General features: G+C 35.5%; 1 pseudogene; it reads right to left on the bottom strand.

The window, feature by feature from the left end:
• Positions 1 to 4,482: 4,482 nt before the first annotated feature.
• LOC142622168 (uncharacterized) lies at positions 4,483 to 15,156 on the bottom strand (annotated as a pseudogene).
• Positions 15,157 to 15,454: the final 298 nt, after the last annotated feature.

Here is a 15,454-nt window from a genome sequence, read left to right as displayed (position 1 = left end):
AAGACTCGTGTGTAGCTCCAGATCCTTTCTTGCAAGATAGTTCTAGAAATTTCACCAGAGAGCCAAATCAGAGTTCCTCAATTGGAAAAGCAAAGAGTAGGCTCTTTTCACTTTCATCAATTCCACTTTATCACCATTAGTCCTAGTTATCACCATGGGTCAAAAATCTGTGAAGAGAGTCTGGAATGTGCTTGAAAAGAGGTTTGCTTTTGTATCTCATTCTCATGTTTGACTTTAAGGAATGAATTACTAAGTATTAGGAAAGGTCCTGAAAGCATGGATAATTTCTTTCAAAGGATCAAAGAAGCTAGGGATAGATTGAGTTCTATTGTTGTTTTCATTGATAAAGAAGAACTCATACACTTAGTTTTAGAAGCATTACCAAATAAATATAGTGCATTCTATTTTGCAATAAGGACTCGTAATGATGTGGTTACTATTGAAGAATTGAATACTTTGTTGAATGCTGAAGAGAGGGCTCTTAAGAAGAAATTTAAAATTAGGGATACAGCTAGTGATACAACTATGGCTATGATCCTTCAAAGTGGTTTTAATCAGAATAATAATGGAGGTAGAGGCAGATATGACAATCAAAGGGGTTGTGGCAGAGGATTCAATAATTTTGGTCCTAATTTTGGATTTAATAATGGTCATTCCTCTGGTTAGTCCTCTGGAGTGCAAATGTACCTCAGTTTCTTGGTTTTCAACCACAATCTCAGCATAAGGGTGGTTCTAGTTTCTCTTCATATCAGGCTCACAATCAATCTCAGAATACAAGACCTACCTGTCAGATTTGTGGCAAGAATGGTCATATTGCATTGGACTGCTATCATCGCATGAATTTTGCCTATCAAGGTAGACATGCTCCAGCTAAGCTAGCATTAATGGCTGCTAGTTCTATGGTAGCAATTGCTAATTTTGCTTCAACAAATGCATCAAGTTGGCTTATTGATATAGAGTGTTCTGATCATGTTACCCCTGATCTTTCTCAGCTTTCATTGACCTCTCATGCTAAGGCTGGTCATGAAACTGTTACTTTTGGTAATGGGCAGGAGTTACTTGTGACTCATGTTGGTAATGGTAAGCTTCAAACCTCTTCTCATTGTTTTCCTTTAGATAATATCCTTAGGGTCCCTGATTTAGCTTCCAATCTGTTATCTGTCCATAAATTGTGTTTACAAAACAATGCATTTTGTTATTTTGATGCCAATTAGTTCTTAATTGTGGATTTGGTACGGGGAAGGTTCTTTATCAAGGCCAGAGTAAGAATGGTGTCTATCCCATTTCATTTCCTTCACAACTTTTTGTTGATTCTACAATTGCTTCCTCTCTTGCTTTCAAGTCTTCTATTATTGCACCTGTTCCAATGAAGTCATGTTGTGGCATCAAAGACTTGGTCATCCTTGCTCCAAGCTCCTTCATTCTTCTTTATCTTCCTTCAATAATAGTGTTAAAATTTATGTACATTATGACATTTGTTCCTAATGTAAATCTTGTATAAGTGCTAAAATGCACAAACTTTCCTTTCCACGGCATGTTATGTCTAGTACTTCTCCTTTACAACTTGTTCACAGTGATGTTTGGGGCCTTGCTTCTGTTCCTTCTATTCTTGGTTATAAATACTATGTCATTTTTGTCGATGACTTCACTAGAATCACTTGGTTGTTTCTTCCTAAACATAAATCTAAGGTATTTACTGTTTTCTTGCACTTTAAAGCTTTTGTTGAGAGTTAGTTTGAGTCTAAAATCAAAATCCTAAGGACTGGTGGTGGGGGTGAATATATGTGTAATCAGTTTAAGTCTTTTTGTTTGGATCATGGAATCCAACGTCAATTGTCATGTCCTTATACACCTCAGCAAAATGGTGTTGCTGAGAGGAAACATAAGCACATTGTTAATAGTGGACTTTCCATGCTTTATCAGTCCAATCTTCCTTCTTCTTATTGGTGTTATGCCTTTAGTATTGCCATTTATCTCATCAATAGGCTTCCATCTTCAGTTTTGGCCTTTAAGAGTCCTTAGGAACTGTTATTTCATTCTGTTCCTTCTTTATCTTCTTTGAAAACTTTTGGTTGTGCTTGCTTTCCTCTTCTCAAGCCCTATACTGCTCACAAACTTCAGCCTAGTTCCACACAATGCATCTTCTTAGGATACCCTCCTTTATCCAAAGGGTATATCTGTTTTGACCTTCATGCTCATAAGGTCTATATCACTCCTCATGTTCTCTTTAATGAATCTGAATTCCCTACTCTTTCTACTGGTACTTCTGATTCTTCTTGCACGTCTTCTTCTGTTCATCCTCCTTTGGACCTTTGGATTTCTACCCTTTTGTCCAGTTCTTCCCTTTCCTCCTTTTCTGTTGTTTCTAATGTCTTTCCTTCTGTTCTTTCCTCTTTTCCTGTGCCTAGTCAGTCTTTTGATGCTCATGCCACTTCCATTGATGTACTTTTCCTTCCTCTAGTCTTGTTTCTTCCTTGGGTCTAGCTACTTCCCCATCTCATGCTGTTACAGAGTTGTCAGGTTAGTCCCCACCTCAACTTGTTCCATCTACCTCATCTTCACTTCCAAACACTCATCCCATGTTTACTAGATCCAAACATGGTATTTTCAAGCTCAAAGCTTATGTAGTTATGGGAAATTATATTAAGGAAGAACCTCCTACTTTTGCTATTGCTTCTAGGTTTCCACACTGGGTTGAGGCTATGGATTCAGTGTTCAATTATCTCTTAAAGCAGAAAACTTGGTCTTTAGTTCCTCTTTCTTCAAGTAAGAATGTGGTTGATTGTAAATGGGTGTATAAAATTAAGAGGGGCAGTGATGGTTCAATTGCTAGGTATAAGGCACGACTTGTTGCTAAGGGGCTTTTGTAGCAATATGGCTTAGACTATGAGGAGACCTTTAGTCCTATTGTTAAGCCTACCACAGTCAGGTTTATCTTGGCCTTGGCTGTTTAGTTTAATTGGTCTTTGAAGCAATTAGATGTGTCAATGCCTTTCTCCATGGAATGTTTCAAGAAGAGGTGTTTATGTCTCAACCCCCTGGTTATGTGGATTCTGAGCATCCTGATCATGTTTGTCAACTGCATAAGGCCATTTATGGTCTCAAACAGGCACCTAGGGCCTGGTTTGACAGTTTTACATCATATTGGTTTCCAAGCTTCTTTTGCAGATTCTAATTTGTTTATTCTGCATCAAGGGTCATTTGTAGTTTATCTCCTTCTTTATGTGGATGACATCATAATTACTGGTAATAGTGTTCCTTTCATTGATCATCTTATGTCCAGGCTTGCTGCTGTTTTTGATTTAAAAGATCTTAGCCCTCTTGCTTACTTCCTTGGACTTTAGATTGAGTATACATCTTCATGCTTGTTTGTGCATCAGTCTAAGTATGCATTCGATTTACTTACCAAGTTCAATATGCTAGATTGTAAGCCTTGTATCACTACCTGCCCTCCTACAGTTCATGTCAACTCAGACTAGCCCTTTGCTTCCGATTCTTACAGGTTTTTGAAGCATGATTGGTGGGTTGCAATACTTGACCTTCACTAGGCCTGATTTCGCCTTTTCTGTCCATAAAAGTGTGTCAATTTATAAGCAAACCTACCCAACATCACCTAGTGGCAGCCAAGAGGATTCTTAGACATCTCAAGGGTACATTGCATCATGGCATTCACTTTCAGGCAGGTTCCTTGGTCCTTTCAGCTTACTGTGATGCTGACTGGGCTGGTGATCCATTTGATAGGAAGTCTATTACTGGTATGGTGGTCTTTTTGGGTCATTCTCCTATTACTTGGTCTACTAAGAACAGCTTACTGTAGCAAGATCCTTTACTGAGGCAAAATAAAGGGGCTTAGCTACCATTGCTGCTGAGCTAAGTTAGATTAGGATGATCCTTAAAGATTTGGGTGTTTTCTTGTCTTTACCTTCCATGCTTTGGTGTGATAATGTGTTTGCTTTGGCCTTGGCTTCCAATCCCTTCTTTCATGCTTGGACCAAGCATATTGAAGTTGATTATCATTATACTAGAGAGAAGGTTCTAGCTAAGGATTTGAAGGTTAATTTCATTTCCCCTCTTGATCAGTTAGCTGATGTGTTTATCGAGGCTCTCTCTTCTCCACGTTTTTTGGACCTTGCTCACAAACTGATGGGCATTTCTCCCCTCAGTTTGAGGGGGGATGTGAAGGCACATGCTACTAATGCTATACTGTTAGTGATAAGGCTGCTGGTAAACGACCTGCAGTATAGTTAAATAGGAGGTACACTACAGGTAGTATAGTGTAGTTGAGAAATGGATGAGTCTGTTACTGTTTATGTACACATGTCAAGATTTGGTAGCATTGTTGGTTAGATTTGTTCCACACTTTACGGAGATGGTTACAATTATAAATATTGGGACTATTGAGACTTGTATCTGATTCAAGTATTGATAAATAACGTAATTTTTTTCCATCAAATTCTCTCTTCAATCTTTCTCGGTTTTCTTCTATTTCTTCTTCCTTGCATTACATTCCTTTTCACAGACTCTAGATGGAAATCCTCCAAGGAACCTGTTGTTACTCAAATCCAGCTCGTATAAATAGCAATAAAAGTTGTTACTTAAATCCAGCATCGTACTGTAAGGTTTTTACAATAACTCCACTAAAGTTGTTAGAATTGGCTTGGAAGACAGCAATGTCTGGCAAATTTCGAATAAAGTGATAAAAGTTCAAGACAGTACCACCAAATCTTGCACCATTGAAGGTAATGCGAGCGAGCCCAGTGATGTTCAAGTCAGGGACAACGTCACAAAAGAACCCTTTGAAAAGGAAATAGTTGTTTCCAACCCAAGTGCCAGCATATGGGTCATAGGTGATGTTTCTTTTAAGTTCTTGGGCGATGAATAGAATTTTGGCTCTATTGGACAACGGTCCAGGATTGTTTGGTGGGCGACAAGGCATGAGATCAAGTGATGGTGGGTATAGTGGTGGTCGTGGTCAAGGGTAATTAATCAAAGGTTTAGGAAAAGGTGGTGGTGTATTATGGGACATGCTCTTTGTGGAGGACATCCACCAGGTTGGGCTAGGCCATGTAGAGAATAAGAACAATTGAACAAAGGATGAGTAAAGCTGAAATAAGTGTTCAGAGCATCATTGTGTGAGTGTAGGAAGACGAAGGTTTGTAATTGTGTAAACAAAAGTAGTTCACCACTTCTTATAATAAAAACTCTTGCATGTGATTTTGGTGGTTCAATACATTGGTTCTTTCTTTTTTCTCTTTTTTATGACTAATTTTGATTCATTCTTCTTTTTGTTTTTTTATTTTTTTTATTTTATGAATTAGTTTTAATTCATTCTCAATCATATGGAAACCTACGTGCCCACGTGATTCTGGTAGTTCTCCTATGCCAATAAAGGAGTGTTTGAGGAAAAAAAAAAGAAGGCACATGACCAATCCAAAACCCTCACTTTTTTAGGGAACGGGATTATTGTAACCTTTTACTGTCATCATTCGTAAAATAAAATAAAATAAAAATCAATTTTCTTATCAATAATTGCAAAGTGGAACTAAGTGCAAGAAATAGAATGTTTTTTTTGGGGCCAAATTGGCTAAATACCACATTTTTGCAAAATATTTTGGGATTTGTCATTGTTTTTAGAAATATATAGCAATCTACCACAATTTAGGAACTCGAGTTCCAGTTCCACTAAAATTTGCCACCGTGGCAATAGTTGAGCTAAATTTTTTTAATTTAAAAATGCCATCTTGAACTCGACGTTTGGAAGCTCGAGTTTTGTGTTGACAGTACTTGAGTTCCTTAAACTAGAGTACCATGTAATAAGTAAACTACACAGTACTCAAGTTCTCGAGTACTATGTAAGTACATACTCAGGTTAATGAAGCTCGAATACTGTGTAGTTATATACCAACATTCTGTTGGATCCCACCTCCCTTTCACCCACTTTTTCTTGTAGGTGCAGCCCAGATTGTGAGCAATTTTGCAGCTTAGTCTCTTCCTTCGATCTCACTTGAACCTAGTTTGTCTCTTGTCAACAAGTTTGATCCATCAAATTTAACACCAAAAGGTACGATTCTTAAGTGGCCATGTAGGTTATTTTAAATTTTGTTGAGAACTTTGATGCAAATATGTAGTTGATGTTAATAATGGCCAAATACCACTTGTTTGCAAAATATGTGGGGATCTACCAAACGATCCATTAGATTTAATAGAAAAAGGTACGATTTTGAAGTGGTCATTGGGTTTAATTATTTTTTGTTGTTAACATCGATGCAAATATGTTGTTTAATTCTTAAGTTGCAAATAATGTTTATTCAGTATTGCTGAAAAACAAATTTTCTGGTTATTTGGAGCATGTATTCAGTTCAAGTTTGGATGTTTATACTTTATAGTTGAGAACTAATCTTTCATATTACTAAATAAACATCATTTGTCATTTAAATAAATTTAATTTTAATTTGTACGTGTATAACTCAATGTTATTCTAGAAACTTTGATTGCCGTTTTAATTAGTGGATAACATTAAAACGCAACCCAACAAGGCAGATAAGTTCCCATAAATCCTTCGTGCAAAATGCAAATGGCAATGGATAGAACCTTGTAGAAGGTATTGTCGTAGTTAGCATAATGACTGACTTTTCAAAATTTCAGCACGCATGATCACCTTTTTGTTACACATTAACAACAACATCTTATGTTGGTAGGTAGAAATTTTTGGAAATTGTCATTGCTTGAATCTAAGAAGTTTGAAATATCTTTGTCATCATCTAAGTTTGTAATATCATCAATGGACTTGATGGCCCGCTCAAGTGCTTCCCTTAAGATGTTTTTTAGCCTTTTGGATTACTTGGAAACAGTCTAGCCTCCACTACATTTGATTGTTCTCCCTTTCAAGGCGTGCAAGTACATTTGTTGATTCCTCTCTAGATAACTCTACTGAACATGCTTTTGGTACTCTTAACCCTTGCCACCTACAATACACCTCCAACTCACACTATTTCTCGTCTAGTATTGACCATGGCTATTCTTCTGTGGTGACTTCTATGGTGGTGTTATCTACACCTAGTTGTCTAGGTTCGCTAACCATGATGTGTCCAGCGGTACCAAGTCTGTCATATGTGTATATCAGAGCCTTAACAAAATCTATCTTCCTTCCAACTAATGTTAGCCCATAGTGGTTGGTGTATGTCTATAGTAGTGGCTTTGATGACGTTTTTGATGATGCACATGTGGAAGTAGATCCAAATTTTTTCTCACGCTGGTGGGTTTGAAACAAATCATTTACGTATTTAGCGAATTTATGAGCACATCTTATAGTCGTTAGCGCCAACGTGTTTGTGTTTTCATGTCAAAATTGAGGATGGCAATGACATGTTATAAGGATGTCATGTCTATCGATAACGACATATTTTATTAGAGTCTAGACTTTGTCATGTAATGGCAGGTGAACCTTTACTTCATTTCGCATATCACACATTGCCTTGTACTTTAACAGAGATGTCATGTCTATTATTGGAGTACAGAGTTTGTGATGTAAAGCCACGTGAACCTATAATTCATTTGTCATGTCACACTGTGCATCATGTATGTGCATCGTGTAGTTTACCTTACATGTTATGTGTATCATTAACAATAAACACTAATCGAATCCGGACTTTGTTATATAATGCCACGTGAACCTTTACGTAATTTCTCAAGTCACACTGGGCATTGAGTACTTTACCAAAGATGTTATGTCTATCAATAACATCAATTTTTATTGAATTGCAAACTTTATCATGTAATGTCACGTGAACTTTTAATTCATTTGTCATCTCACACTATGTGTCATACTTTAACAAAACTATAAATATACTATAGTATTTTGTCTTGGAACGTGTTGATGTGAGTATATAGTGGCAAGAATGTACTACTACTACAACTATTTAAATTTGCGAAACTTTTAATAGTGAACAGGTTTGATGGTTTAATTCAGTGACTTTTTAATAGTGAACAGGTTCGATGGATAAAATCATGGTTTTTTGGCAAAGGAGATTATCAGCATATTAGAAGAAAACTTCATAAAGAATGCCTTGACCAACAGCCACTAGAGGGGAGAAAACAGGCATCAATATTTCTCATTAGCTATCCATTGTACATATGATGTGCTATTAGAGAGCACTAAAATGGAACCCAAAAATAATAGTAAGGCATGCTTTTGCATTGTAAACGCCCTTATAAAACCTATCCACTCCAGCAATTGCTCTCCAATGTACTCTCATTGAAACCACTACAAGCCTCCATTTGAATATCTTCATGTTAGATGCCTAGAGCTCTTAACTTCAAATTTAGACCGGCAAATCTAAATCCCTTGCATGACCAACTTCTTGTTTTGATAGAAGCAGAACTTATAGTAGTGCTATCTTGGTAATATATCTTGCATAAATTCAGATTACATAACTAGAAATCTGAACACAATGGATAATCTAATCTTATTAAACTCCTTTTTTAAACCCCCACCCTCGGTAGGGCCAGCCCTTCCCTTAGGCGAGTTAGGCAAGGCCCCCAAGTGGAAGGGAGGCCCCCAAATTTTAAAAAATAAGGGGTAGTAGGGGCAAAAAAAAAAAATAGTATCAGATTTTTGACAAAAATCTTACCCATTTTTTTAACTAAATTTTTTTTTTTGGTAATTCGATTAAACATTGTTATCCTCTGGACAAACCAAAAATCATCCAGATAAACTACAAATCCAGTCTAAGAGATTAACCACAAAACAATCACAAATCAAAACAAATAAAATAATTCAAACCCTAAAAATTGTACTTTTCTCTCTTCTCTCCGCCTCTCTTTGTCTCTCATTCTCTCTGATTCCACTCTACTGTTCACTTCTTATTTGCTTAACGACTCAAGCAACGGAAGCAAGGCAAGCTGTCAAGCAAGCTTTCTGCCTTTCTTGGTTCGGTTTCTGCGCCAGATGCCAGTCCGCCTCTCTCATTCTTTCTCTGAACTCTCTGCCTCCCTCATCAGTCAAATGCTCACGCAGCTCACTAACCGTTCACTCAGTTCAGGTATAAATATTTGGGGTTTGGTTTGGGCACTGCCACTTTGACTTGTAATAAGTTGAGATTGGGTCCAGTTTTGTAACATTTTTGGGCCTTCTGCCTTCAAGTTTTTGTTTTTTGTTTTTTTGTTTTTTTTTTTTAAATTTTTTTTATAAAGTTTGGTTTTGTAATTGTAATAACTAATAAGATATTAAGATTCAGCCTTTTTGTAATATAAAATTCAACCCTTTTTTTTGGGTTATAGATAGGATTTGTTTTGTGTTTTTTTGTAGGTGGGTCTTATAAATTAATAAGCCTTGTGTTATAGTTGTACTTAAATTTTTGTTATGCTTGTGCTTTTTAAAAAAAAAAAAATTTAATCTTGAGTTTTTATACATATTTTAGACTTTTAGTTAGTGGTAATATATTGAATAAGTCTTTATTTATGTAAGTTGAAATTGCTAAAAATTTGTTATTGTTCGGTAAAACTACAACAATACTTTCTATATAAATCAGATTCTATTTCTCATTTGCTCTACACTTGAAAGTTATTTTTTATATTAGTCTTTATAAATATATTGTTTGATTATAAATGTCTACTAGAAAATATGCATCTGGATATGAAAAACTTAAAAAAAAAAATTAATTAAGTCTTAAAAGAATCAATGGATAAATTTGTTATTAGTAATAAACAAAATATAATACAAAATTTAGATGAAAATATCACAAATGAACAAGAAATGCACCAAAAAGAGTTAGAAGATAATAAAATGATACAATTGCAAAATAGCAATGATGTTCAATTTTGCAATACAACAAATCTTGATAATGAACTTCAAAATTAAAATTAATAAAATCATATCTAAGATCGACAATGTTCCAAGATAGATTAAGTGGATTAGCTTTATTATAGATTAAAAAGGAAATGTTAGATGAACTTGAATACAAAAATTTAATTAATCAATTTGCATCTCAAAAAGTAAGAAAAATAGATTTTAAATGAAATATATTATAATATAAAAATATTAAATAGATATTAATTTAATTAATATATAAATATAAAAAATGCCTCATTTTTAGTTTTGCTTTAGGTTCCAAAATATCTTACCCAAAAAAAAAAAAAAAAACCTTAGTTGAAATATGCACATTAGCCGTACGAGGCTAAGTTGATTACAGAGTTGTTTCCTCAAGTCCCACAAAATTTCTATATATTTTGACATTATTTTCTTTACTTTTCCTACATTCTCACAAAGGAGCATTACCAATACATAGAAGAGTCAGTACCTATGAATTAACCTGGTACTCCTACACAGAATATGGCATGACACGTCAATGCATAAGTCAATCGAAGAATTCCACCCTACGATATGATGTTGCAGCATCAAAAGAATCTAAAGTCTAAACAATTGTTATGCTAAACGAACTATTGGCCTTCCCTGAAAAGTCAATAGATGCAATAATCAAGTAGTCCAGAAAAGCAAAACCTTTATATTTGCAAACAAAGTAAATACACATTAACATCCAAAATAAAAAAAACACAAAAACACACATTACTATTCACTAAGAAAGAAATTTTCTCTCTTGACAAACTCAAACAGGCCTTTATGTCTCCTCAGACTTGACATTGCCTATGAACTCCAAAATCATATATCAAAACTTGAAGATCAGAAATAAGAGAATAAATCATATCAAGTCTACACAAACAAGTTGCCTTACAGCTAACCCAATTTTCATATCTAATTTTGGTTTTTTAGTTGAATAGTGACAAAACTTAAGAATTAGATAAATACATAAAAGGAATGTAACCGTAGGTAGAGAAAACAACCAATACTCATGAACTAAACATTTTAGTATCCAACATTGTTAATTTATATTTTTTAATTTAGGGTAAATAGAAGTTTGTCTTAATACAAAGTATTTGAATTCATGAAACATTATGTAATTCAATTTATCAAATGGCCAAAATCCCAAAACCCTAACTCATTTTATTTCACCTCCCACAATACGAAAACCACGGTCAAACAAAGATTGGGGTTATGTACCTTCTTATTCGAAATTGAAGATGCAGATCACCAACTTAAGAACTTGATATCGTCAACGTTGAGATTAGCCTTGAATTAACTCAGGTAAATATGGATGCTTTGCCGTTTCGATTGGGTTTTCGGTGATCGGGAGGGCTAAAATGTCGTTTGAACAAAGAGAGGGAGAGCGATAGATTCTGGTTGTGAGAGTGATGGTGAGAGGGATAGATTTTGGTTGTGAGAGTGAGAGTGACGGTGAGAGGGATGGACTCTAGTAGTGATGGTGAGAGTGAGAATGATAGATTGGGCATATCACGTGGTACTCAAGTTTAAGGAAATCGAGTACTGTGTAATTTAAAAATTCAATTACTAGAGCTTCCAGATTGTGAGTTCAAGGTGGCATTTTATATTCACAAAAATCCAGCTCAACCATTGCCATGGTCGCAAATTTTAGTAGAACTCGAGTTTCATGGAAAACTTGAGTTTGAGGAACTTGAGTTCTGAAATAGTAATAAATTGCTATATATTTCTAAAACAGCAATAAATGATCCTCATCTATTTTGCAAAAAGGTACTATTTGGCCATTTTTGCCTCTTTTGCATACATATCAAAGAAAAAGCAACCAATCAATGTGATTTGGACGAAGAAAGCAAAGCTAGAGCAAGATTATTTTAGTATTGTTTAAAGACCACCGACACCATGAAAAGTGGCAAGTCTAAAAACAAAATGCTGCATTGAGCTAGTGACTACTGGCAAAGGTTGTAGCCCTGGAGAGTGGAGAGGCTGCACTGGTCTGCATCACTTGTTTCAAGCTTGAAGTTGAAGAGTACTGCTCTTTACGTGTTACACACTTGGGAGTCTCAGATAATACTAGGAATAGGACATGCAAAATTAAAAGATTTGGTCCAATTTTGGAGAGAAATTAATGCTAGTTACATGATATTTTTCGTTGTTATTTTTAAACTAGCTTGTAATTCCATGCATATGCATGGATATACTTTAAAAATATACATTAAAATGCATAGTATAATTCCTATATATATATATATATACATATAATTTAAGGGTGATTCTAACGATTACCCTTAAGGAATTAGTTAATAATCCATTATATGAAAGTTTTGACATTATTTTTATAAGAAATGAAAAAAATTGTCAAAACATAAATGTTTTTTTTTCCCATAAAAACTTTCTTTAAATGGATTATTAACCAATGCTCTAAGGACATTTGTTAGCATTTCTCATAATTTAAATAGGGCTGATATATAGTCATTTTTATATTTTATTAACTCTTTAAAAAAATCTTGTAAGAATATTATTAGGTAGAAATGTAAATTGTCCATATTTTTTAAAATTTTTTTTAATAATTCTTAATTTTTGATTCTGTGAAGCGCGCGCACACACACACACACACACACACACACATATATATATATATATATATATTTTTTATAGTTCATTAATTATAGGCTCTTTGGTTTTTGTACTTGTAGGGACATTGGGTCCAATAATTTATAAAGGATGGCCCAAAAAATCTCTTGGGCTAAAAACCCAATCCGAGGACATCAAATGATCTAGGGGTACGTGAATGTACCTCGTAAAAGAAAATGCTAGGTAAAGATGTGATAACGTGTGGACAATTATGTCCGAGGAAATCTTTGTCCTCGGATAGTAAAGCCGAGGTCATAGGAAGAGAGGTTTAATATGCCCAGGCTATGTTATAGAAAATCCTATGGCTAAAGGGAATAGGCAATTTGTTCTACAATTTGTTCCACTCTAGCTTACCCTCAAGGGAATAGGCAAGTCGAGGCCGTCAATAAAGTGATAGTTAATGAGCTCAAGAAAAGGTTGGGTGGTGCTAAGGGAAGATGGGTAGAAGAACTATCACATGTCTTGTGGACATATCAAACTACACCCCGAAGGTCCACAGGAGAAACACAATTTTTTCATGACTTATGGAGCCGAGGCAGTAATACCTCTAAAAACTGGGTTCCCAACACTAAGGAAGAACTCCTTCGTTCCAGGCAGCAACGATAATCTATTGAGGAGAAGTTTAGACTTAGTTGAAGAACGACGAGAGAATGCCATGGTTCAACTAGCTTATTATCAACACAAACTCAAGCAGGGGTATGATTCTCATGTAAAACTACGGCCTCTTGCACCTAGGGACTTGGTACTAAGGAAAGTTTTGGGTACAATAAAGAACCCAGCATGGGGAAAACTGAGGCCCAACTGGGAAGGACCTTATTGTATTACTTCGGTCGCAGGTATAGGGGCTTATAATCTTGAAGATCTAGACGAACACGTTGTACATCGTCCTTAGAATGTAAATAACCTGCGAAGGTACTATTATTAAATGTAAGACACTTTAGCCATTTTTGTTAACACTATATTACGTTTATTATCTTCGTTCATCTAAGTATCAAACTGAAGCTTGGTATGCCTGGATCCTCAGACCACATACCTCGTCTAAATTGATATTTTTTATCAAGTGTTAAACAGAACCTTAGTTAGGTCTAGTCCTCGGATCATCTACTTTGGAAAAATTAACATTTCAATTGTTTCACTAAGTGCCAAACTGAAACTTGGTATGTCTGGATCCTTGGACCACATATCTCGTCTAAATTGATATTTTTTACCAAGTGTTAAATAGAACCTTAGTTATGTCGGGTCTTCGGATCATCTACTTTAGGAAAATTAACATTTCAATTCTTTTTATCAAGTGTTAAACAGAACCTTAGTTATGTCTGGTCCTCGGATCATCTACTTTGAGAAAATTAACATTTCAATTCTTCTTATCAAGTGTTAAATAGAACCTTAGTTATGTCTGGTCCTCGGATCATCTACTTTGGGAAAATTAATATTTCAATTCTTTTTTACCAAGTGTTAAACAGAACCATAATTATGTCTAGTCCTCGGATCATCTACTTTGAAAAAATTAACATTTCAATTCTTTTTACTGAGTGTTAAAAAGAATCTTAGTTATGTTTGGTCCTCGGATCATCTACTTTGAGAAAATTAACATTTCAATTCTTTTTACTAAGTGTTAAACAGATTCTTAGATATGTCTAGTCCTCAAATCATCAACTTTGGGGAAATTAACATTCTTTTTCTTTTCATTAAGTATCAAACCGAAGCTTGGTATGCCTAGATCATTGGACCATATGCCTTATTTTATTTATTTAACAAAGCTTACTAAAGGTTTTTGACCCTTAGACGTGCCCCATCTAAATGAAATTCAACCACTTATATTTTAAAGTCTCCCTGAGATAGTGATTAATGGATAAAAATCCATGAGCATCACTTAATGCATCTACAGACCTATTGAACATGTCTATGGTATAAAGTTCAATCCAGGTTGTTGCTTTGACTTTAGTAAGTTAACAAGGGTAAAAGGATTACTATTCTAAATATAGCAAAACAAGTATGAAGTGGTATGATTAAGGCAAAACAAAGGCAAAAAGCATCAAAAACAAAGAAAGTAGAACTTGTACTTTCATTAAATTCAAAATTCTTTGGAATTACAAAAGTACTTGCAAATTATCAGAATTACACTAAGTAAAATAAAGGAAAGGTTGAAGACGAGAGGAGAACAGTCACTGCTTCAACTTTATCTTCAAAGGGCCTTTAGGGTCTTGAGGAAGTTGAGGCTGCACCGAAGACTCATCAGCAATTCCTTTGCCTTTTGGATCGTCCTTCAAGGTTATCGGATTCGCTTGATCACCCAGCACGTCCTTGGAAGACTCATTAAGGTCACTTGAGGGCTGTGTGTCCTCTAGTGCATTTCCTTCTATTGGATCAGCTTGCTTGGGGAGTTGATCTTCAGCAAGAGTAGAGTTTTCAGCCAGCTCACCTTCCTTATCCTTAGATGGTAGTTGGGCAGCATCATCATCAGCATGAGGAATGTCAGAGGCTTGAATGGCTGGAGGATAGTAGACACTCTCTACTTTCCAAAGAGTAGAAGAAGCATCAACCCCAGCTTGGGAAAGTGCCTCGTTCCACACTTGGAGGTAGTAATGCTTGCATACCTCAGGAACTTGAGCCTTGAAGGTTTCTGTGATCTCCTTCACACCAATCTCATAACCTTCCTGTTCAACTTGGTCTTTTGCATTTTCGGCCATTTCTCTTGCCTTTTCAGCCTCTTCTTTTTCTTGAAGGGCTTTTTCTTTGCTCTTGATGGCCTCCTATTTGACCCTTTCAGACTCCTTCAAATCTTTTTTAAGATCTTCGATGAGCTTTCGTGCTGCAGCAAGATTCTCATCAATTTGCCTAAGCAGCAGTCATTGGTCCTTGGTCTGTTTGGCAGTTGTTTTGAGAGCAGCCTCCAAACCTGACTTCTCACTCTCTGCCTTAATCAGTTTGTCTGAGACCTCCTGCAGCTTTTTCTTCTGTAGGTCCGAGATCCTTTGGGTCCGAGAT

This window comes from Castanea sativa, chromosome 1 (assembly GCF_040712315.1).
Source record: "Castanea sativa cultivar Marrone di Chiusa Pesio chromosome 1, ASM4071231v1".
NCBI lineage: Eukaryota > Viridiplantae > Streptophyta > Magnoliopsida > Fagales > Fagaceae > Castanea > Castanea sativa.
Note: the sequence above shows the minus strand (reverse complement) of the source record. Positions and strands in the feature narration are given on the sequence as shown.